The following is a 7171-nucleotide window of genomic DNA, read 5'->3' as shown; positions in this document are numbered from 1 at the left end:
TGTAATAAGAATGATTAGAATAAATGAAAAGGAAATAGACATAAAATACAAGCCCTAGTTCTTTTATCATTATATTCAACATATGTAAAATCACTCTGTTGAATTGCTATAAAAGTTTTGAAATGTCTATTCTCAATTTCTCTACTTATCTTAGGTGGGTAACAGTTTGGGACAGGTACTGGTCAAGGACCTCACTTTCAGTAACCTTAAAATATAATGACAAGACCTTAGAAGAATAATGTGAATTATGCAATTGAAAAATTAGTTGTGAAGTTGATGGAGACTCAGATATGGTGTACACCTACATGTGCAGGCTGGGTAGGGGACAGTTCAACGGGAGAACAGACAATTCCATTCCTCCTCATAAGTCCCTGGTGCCTTTTGAGCTGCTGCTTCAGCGATGGAGCTCAGAGCGAGGCTGCTGCTCAGAGTAAATGAGGTCACTACACAGCTGCAATAAAGGATTGTGAAAAAGCAATAACAATTGATTCAAAGTGTAGCAAGGCCTACGGGAGAATGCAGCTGGCCCTCACTGCAATGAATAGATTTGAAGAAGCAGTTACAAGTTATCAAAAGGCATTAGATCTTGACCCTGAAAATCATTCCAATAAGTCAAATCTGAGAATAGTTGAACAGAAATTAAGAGAGGTATGCAGTCCTACAGGAACTGGATTGAGCTTTGGCATGGCTAGTTTAATAAATAATCCAGCTTTCATTAGAATGGCAGCAAGTTTAATGCAGAATCCTCAAATTTAACAGCTAATGTCAGGAATGATGGCAAGTCCCATTGGGGGACCTGCTGCTGGAGTTAGGGCCTAACTGACCTATCTAGCCTCACATAAGTGGGACAGAAGTTTGCTCAATACATACAGCAACAGAATCCTAAACTTATAGAACAGCTGAGAAATCCCATCCTGAGCAGATCCTTCAGCAGCACTGAAGACCATTTCTGACTTTGCCAGAGTGGGGACAGAGCCTGGAGTACAGTTTCCAGGCTCTCAGCCTCACGTGGAAAGGTGTTCACTCGGGTAGTAAATGGCCATCAGCTGCGGCTAGTTGGCTGTCAGCTGTAACCAGTGAGCCATTGGCCACTAATATAACTGCTGTGGCTACGCTAGCAGCAAATGGGGGCTTGCAAGAAGATGGTGGCTGAGCCAGTAAGAGCAGATTGCAGTTAGCACGGCAGATTGCAGCTAGCAAGTGAGGTTGGTTGGCAGAGAGAAGTGGACGACAGGTTGCAGATAGTGTGGCTCCTGATTCCCAGCCGCCAGCGAGAATATAGTGGTATGACTCCCCTATCTATAGCTCCGTGGGTGTTCCTTTTTGGCCCCACCATATCCTGCATTCTTATGTGGGGAGCGGGACTAGAGACCCCGCATGCCACCTTGCATGACAGGACCCAAGCCCAGAATGCAAATGGTTATGACTCCGAAGTATTTGTTGTAGACACTGGATTAAAAAAAAAAACCCGAATACAAACCTAAAGAATAAATCTGTCTAAACAATATGCTTATCACAAACAGACTTGAACATAACATGACTCTTTTGTAAATAAATAATCAGCAGCCTTGTTAAGTGCCAGTATAGCACTGGACAGGGTACCATTTTCAAATCTTCATCATTGTATTTGTACATTAGACTTAATAGCAGAGTATATTTATTGCACAGTAAGGCTGTTTATTGGTGAGTTCTCTAGCTCCAAATTCCTGTAAGCAAACTTTTTGAAAGAGGAGATGGCCAAAAGGAAAGGTTTCTCATGCTGGGTTAGGAGAAATGTATTTGCCACTGAGTAGCATATCTGGAGAGAAGAAATTTGTTATCTAGGTTTAGCTTTGATAGTGCTATCAGTCATGAATATATCTTAGGGGCCAGTATTATCTTTAAGGCTGCTCGTTCTGATCAGTGACGGGATCTCAGGAGCTGGTGGAAAGCAGCATTTGGTGGAAGGGTTGTTGTTTTGAAAAGAGAAAAATAGATGCTGTGAATGTATAAAAAGTGAAGATAGGTATGATGCTCAGGTTTTCTGCATAGTTCTTAACTAATCTTGCCTGCAGTTTGGCATTGTTAACATTAGCATTGCCAGTTATGCTAATCACATAGTAAAATACATTTAGAAATCCTTAATGGTCCTGGTTAGGTCCTTTGTATAAATATTCAGTTTAACTAGCACAATTTCCTTAGTGGTGACCCTACCATGGAAACTCTCAAATATACCTACATTTAAATAAGTCAATTTCTAGACCCCTAAGTATAGGATTTTCTACGTGGGATTTAATTATATGCCCACAGACAGATTTATATAAACTCAGTAATTATTTGATATGGATTACAAAAAGTATTTATCACTAACAATGCTTGTTCATGTAATCTTCTGCTATAATTTGGTTTGGCATGTTCCTTTTATGCTTAACCTTATGTTGATGCAACTTAAACATAATAGGGGCCTTCAAATATGATATTGAAATTAGAATAGTTAGTGGAGAGAACTGGCATTGTTAGGTAGTAATGGCATGGCTCTAACTACAGTGATGGATGAGACTGTTCTAATTCCAACTGGCATTTCTTTTGTTTGTTAATTATGAAATTGGTTAAGTTATGTGGACACATAATGATTTCATAAGAGTTGTGAGACAAAACTGAGGAAGTAATAATAAATTAGTAATACAGATGATGATAAGGGCCTTAGTATCACTATTCTCCTCAAAAGACTACTTATTATCTTGAAGTTTAAAAACCAACTTTTCCTTTCTTTCCCTTTCTGAGATAAGACTAGTGGTTCTATAATATCACTGTAAGAATCACCCAGGGAATTTGTTAAAAATGCAGTTTCAGAACCACACTCTCAATTTGTATTTAGTATGTCCTATAATAAGGAATCACCATTTTGAACAGTACACCAGGTCATTCTGATATAGATCCAAAGACTCTAATTTAGAGCAGCACTAAGTTAGAGATTTCTCCTCAGTTAGACCAGCAAATACTGTACCTAATCCCCCTTGTGCTCAGGCTACAATGAATACCTATATGAACATATAGTTTTGGCCAGAGAAGAGCAGGACTTAAGTCTTAGGCCCTCTGAATGAACTCTTTTATATTCCATCTAAACCTACTTAATTTTTCATAAGTGAAATTCAGCTCTTAGTGGTCAAGTGTTATACAGAATGAAGTACGAACTAATTACATGAAAGTGATGACTGTGATGAAAAACAGTTAAGTTGATCCTTAATTAAAAATTAGTCACTCTTATTCAGTGTTGAGGAAGAAAAATTTTCTAATATAGCTATCTTGAGAGTATTAAAAATGCTTTCAGGTTGATAAAATTGGTACACTTCTAGCTCACTGACTAGGAAAATTGGGAAAATACAAATCAACAGTATCGGAAGTGAAAGAGAAGATATCATTGCAGACCCTGTAGACATTATAAGGATCATTAGAAAATACTACAACCAACTCTAGGTTCATATATTTAACAACTTAGACAAAACAGAGTTCACGAAGAAATTGATATTTTTTGTAAGGTACAAACTACCAAAGCTCAGTGAAGAAATAGATATCCTCCAGAAAAGAAAACTACAGTCCCAAACGATTTAAATGGGAATTCTATGAAACACTTAAGGGGAAAATATCAGTTCTACACAATCTTTTCCAGAAAATAGAAGAGGAAACACTTCCCAACTCATTTTATATACCTATTCCTCTAATACCAAAATCAGACAAAGACATTATAAGAAAAAAACACTTTAAAACAATGTTTTGATTTGCTAATATGTTGTGAAGGTAGCCATTCGTTTTGCAAGAAGTAATGGGAATTGGTGTATTTCTTCCTTTTTACCTTTTCAGTTTGTGTCTTTGCTAATATACTACCCATAACAAATGCATTCTAGATGATATCTGTTCATTAGCTAGAATTTCCATCCAATTCAAGCCATTTTTTGCTCTTCAAGTACTTTCATCATTTTGGAATCACTGCAGTTCAAGAAAGTTTTGTGTAGTTGGATTGTACTAACTATTGTTAAAATTATATGGAATACCCCAAATATTATTCTTGCTTGTCTGGAATAAGAGGGCATTGTCTGGAATAAGAGTAAATCTTTATATGTGTTCTAATTTCAAATGATTGACTTCTATTAATCACATTACATTATAGTAGCTATAACTCTTATGATGTTATATATGTAAAGCTTAAAACGTCTTTTTATGCAAATGACAATTTTATTTAATGTACCTAATTGTTTATCTAATTTTTATAATATGGTTTAAACAGATCCTTTCTTGGATGACATTATCTAACCTTAAAGAACGAACAATATGTGTCTACATTACTGCTTATAAAAAGAGACTGTAATTAAATCAAATTATATAGCAGAAAAAGAAAAGAAAAATTAGTAGTGAGAGCCTGAGATGGGAGCAAATGAGTATTTTTTTTTATGTCCTCACTCACCCACCAATCAAAAAGTGCAGGCTCTTGCCCATTCCTACAACCCTGTTGGAACCTGGCAAGTTCTAGAAGGTAAGGGAGAGAAGACAGAGGGAGGTGCCTTTGGTATAGCCTGGACACCACATTGATGTTCATGTCAGGGCTTCCTTAAAAGCGCACTCCTATCCTCTTCTCCATTATCTACTGCAGAAATTGCCCTATTATACCGAATGCACATTAACTAAACTAATTACTTCTTTAAAAACTGCCATTCTGTGAAACAGCAACAACAAAAAAAAACATGAGAATTGACAAAACTAAGTGTTCGGAGTGAGTCTGAGTTGATCTAAGAGTTGTGGCTGAGAAACCACAAGCCCAAAGAACATACCAGGTGGCTGAGTGCAGCACATTGGTTCATTGAGACACTGATAGGGAGAGTCTCCGGTGGCAGCCAGCCGGAGGGGTAGTGATCCACACACAGGAGGAGAAGAAGCAAGGTTATATAGGTACAGCAAAACAAAGAGCATTTCATGGGAGAAATCATCTGGCAGGCCCTGCTCTCATGTATACAGCATCTCAAGAAGCTGGGAGAACTTGACTGCTGACCAGCATACAGAACTGTCTGATAAGCAGTGTTCCCATGGAGTCAGGAGACCTTGACTGACTGCCAGTTCATCTGCCTGTGACCCAGGTCCCTACATCCCACACCCCAGCAGTCATAGCTCCTGGACTCTTGTGGGTTAAAGATGTACACTGAAACCAGTTATTGCAATAACAGTATAGGCAAAGGAAAAACAGTAACAGGCCCAGGAGGAAGGCAATAATATTAAAAAACGTGAGATGTGAGGAGGGGGCAAGGGAGGCTAACTAGAAAAGGCGTCATATGCTAACCTGTCTATTGCTTTAATGTGCCATTGCATTTGTATCAGAGCATAACTTACGTTGGCATGATAATCTGGCACACAGACATCATACTCGGTTCCTACTAGGGTATAGGTGCCCCCTTGGACCACGGAGAAGATATCTAATGCCATCCTATTCTGTAGTACTACCTTATGCAGTTGGGTGGTTTCTTTATTTAACATGGCTATAGTTTGCTGGGAAGCATTAAGAGCTTAAGCTGTGTGATTAGAAGGTAGTGATTTGTAGCTCTAAATCAATAGAAGCAGCCTGAGGAGAAAAGATGGCCAGAGGGTAAAACCACCATGCTGCACGGGCTATGCAGTGTCTGGCCTTCACTGCATTCTAATTGCATGGTGGTGTAGGGTCTTTTTAATGGTTACTGGTAGGTAGAGCCTGCCCAAGGTGCACCTACTAGTCTAACTGTATGGCAGATATGGCTATCTATGGATGGAGCAGGTCAATAACTAACCCTAAGAGGAACCGTAGGCCCTAGCGTGCTTTGATGTATTCTGCTAACCCTGTCTGAGCAAGCACAGCAGTCCATTTGATTGTAGACATTTGCTACTGTCTGTGTCTAATCTAGGAAGAGGTTACCTGTTACACCAAGGACAAAAAGTGCGGTATTTTCTGGGCACTAGTAGCGGGAGCTCTTGCCTATCTAATAAGATAGATGCAGTTTGATTAGTGGTAGATAACACTATGCCTGGAGAGGACTGTCTACCAGGCTTTGTGTACCAAATTTCATCTCCCGCAGGAGAAGTGGGCTGTGGGCTTTGGTCTATGATCAGGACATGCATAATAACCATCTATAGGGTTATGCATAGGGAGCCCTGCTTTATCATGGGCCTGGGGTTCTGAAAGTGATGTTGGGAGGAGTTTTAAAGACAAAGGTTGGATATATTATTAGTATCTGTTATATATTAATACCCTGTGGAGCGAGGATCCCCAACCACCTAGGCCTGGCTTGCCAGCACCATGGCCAAGAGATCATATGCATCCGCGTGAGTAGGTCTTGTGGTAACGGCAAAAGACTGTTTTCCATGCCTTGTTGGGGCATGAGACTGTGTGGCCCAGTTACCGGAATTTGGAGGGCCTTGTAGGTCCCAGCTGTCAGGAGAAAGTACACACTGGGCCTTCCTCTTCGAGGGAAGTTGTTGATGGTTTGGAGGTTCTGATGTAGCTGGGTAGGCTATCCCTGCTTGGAGCCAGTCTCTGTTTTCAATTGTTCCTTTAATAGTCTATTGTATCATTTGATTAGCCTGGCAACAGTTAGATTGCAGTGTAAGTGAAATGACTATACTACGTTATGCTGTTCAGCCCAGATCTAGGTAGACTCTAGAAAAGGGTGTCCCATTGTCACTGTCAATGTGTGATTGGAGCCCCTCAGCCACACTTAGGTGCTCCAGTCCTTGGATGGTGTTCCGTTGTGTGGCCCATTTACTCAAGAAGGCCTACAGAAGGTTATTAGCTGTATCCATACGAGTCAGGGCACATTTACAGCCCTCAACAGGAGAAGTGGTCCTACATAATTATCCTGCCAGTGACAAATGGGTTCATGTTCTCTGCTGACGTGCCCTATGTGTTGCCCCAGTTGTTTAGGGCATTGTTGACTACACATAGGTCATTGTTCACAAACAACTTTGAGGTCTTCTGCTGACACATCGAGGTTGTATTGTGTAGCCAGTTGGAAGAGACTATGTTGTCCTCAGTGGGTGCTCTTATTATGTAGCCATTGCACTATTTCTTTTGACATTAGTCGGGCCCAGTGCAGGTGGGCGAGGCTGTGTGCCTCATGATTTGGGGTGGGGTATTTAACACTGCATGAGTTGGGACATGGTACACTGTGACGGT

At 40.1% G+C, this 7171-nt stretch overlaps 1 pseudogene; it reads left to right on the top strand.

Annotated features, from left to right (window-relative positions):
• Positions 1-276: 276 nt before the first annotated feature.
• Positions 277-953, top strand: LOC109437907 (small glutamine-rich tetratricopeptide repeat-containing protein beta pseudogene; annotated as a pseudogene).
• The last annotated feature ends 6218 nt before the right edge of the window (positions 954-7171 follow it).

This window comes from Rhinolophus sinicus, chromosome 18 (assembly GCF_057876585.1).
Source record: "Rhinolophus sinicus isolate RSI-liver-muscle chromosome 18, RSI-T2T, whole genome shotgun sequence".
NCBI classification, from domain to species: Eukaryota; Metazoa; Chordata; class Mammalia; order Chiroptera; family Rhinolophidae; genus Rhinolophus; species Rhinolophus sinicus.
The sequence above is the reverse complement of the archived record's forward strand: the minus strand, read 5'-3'. Positions and strand labels throughout refer to the sequence as shown.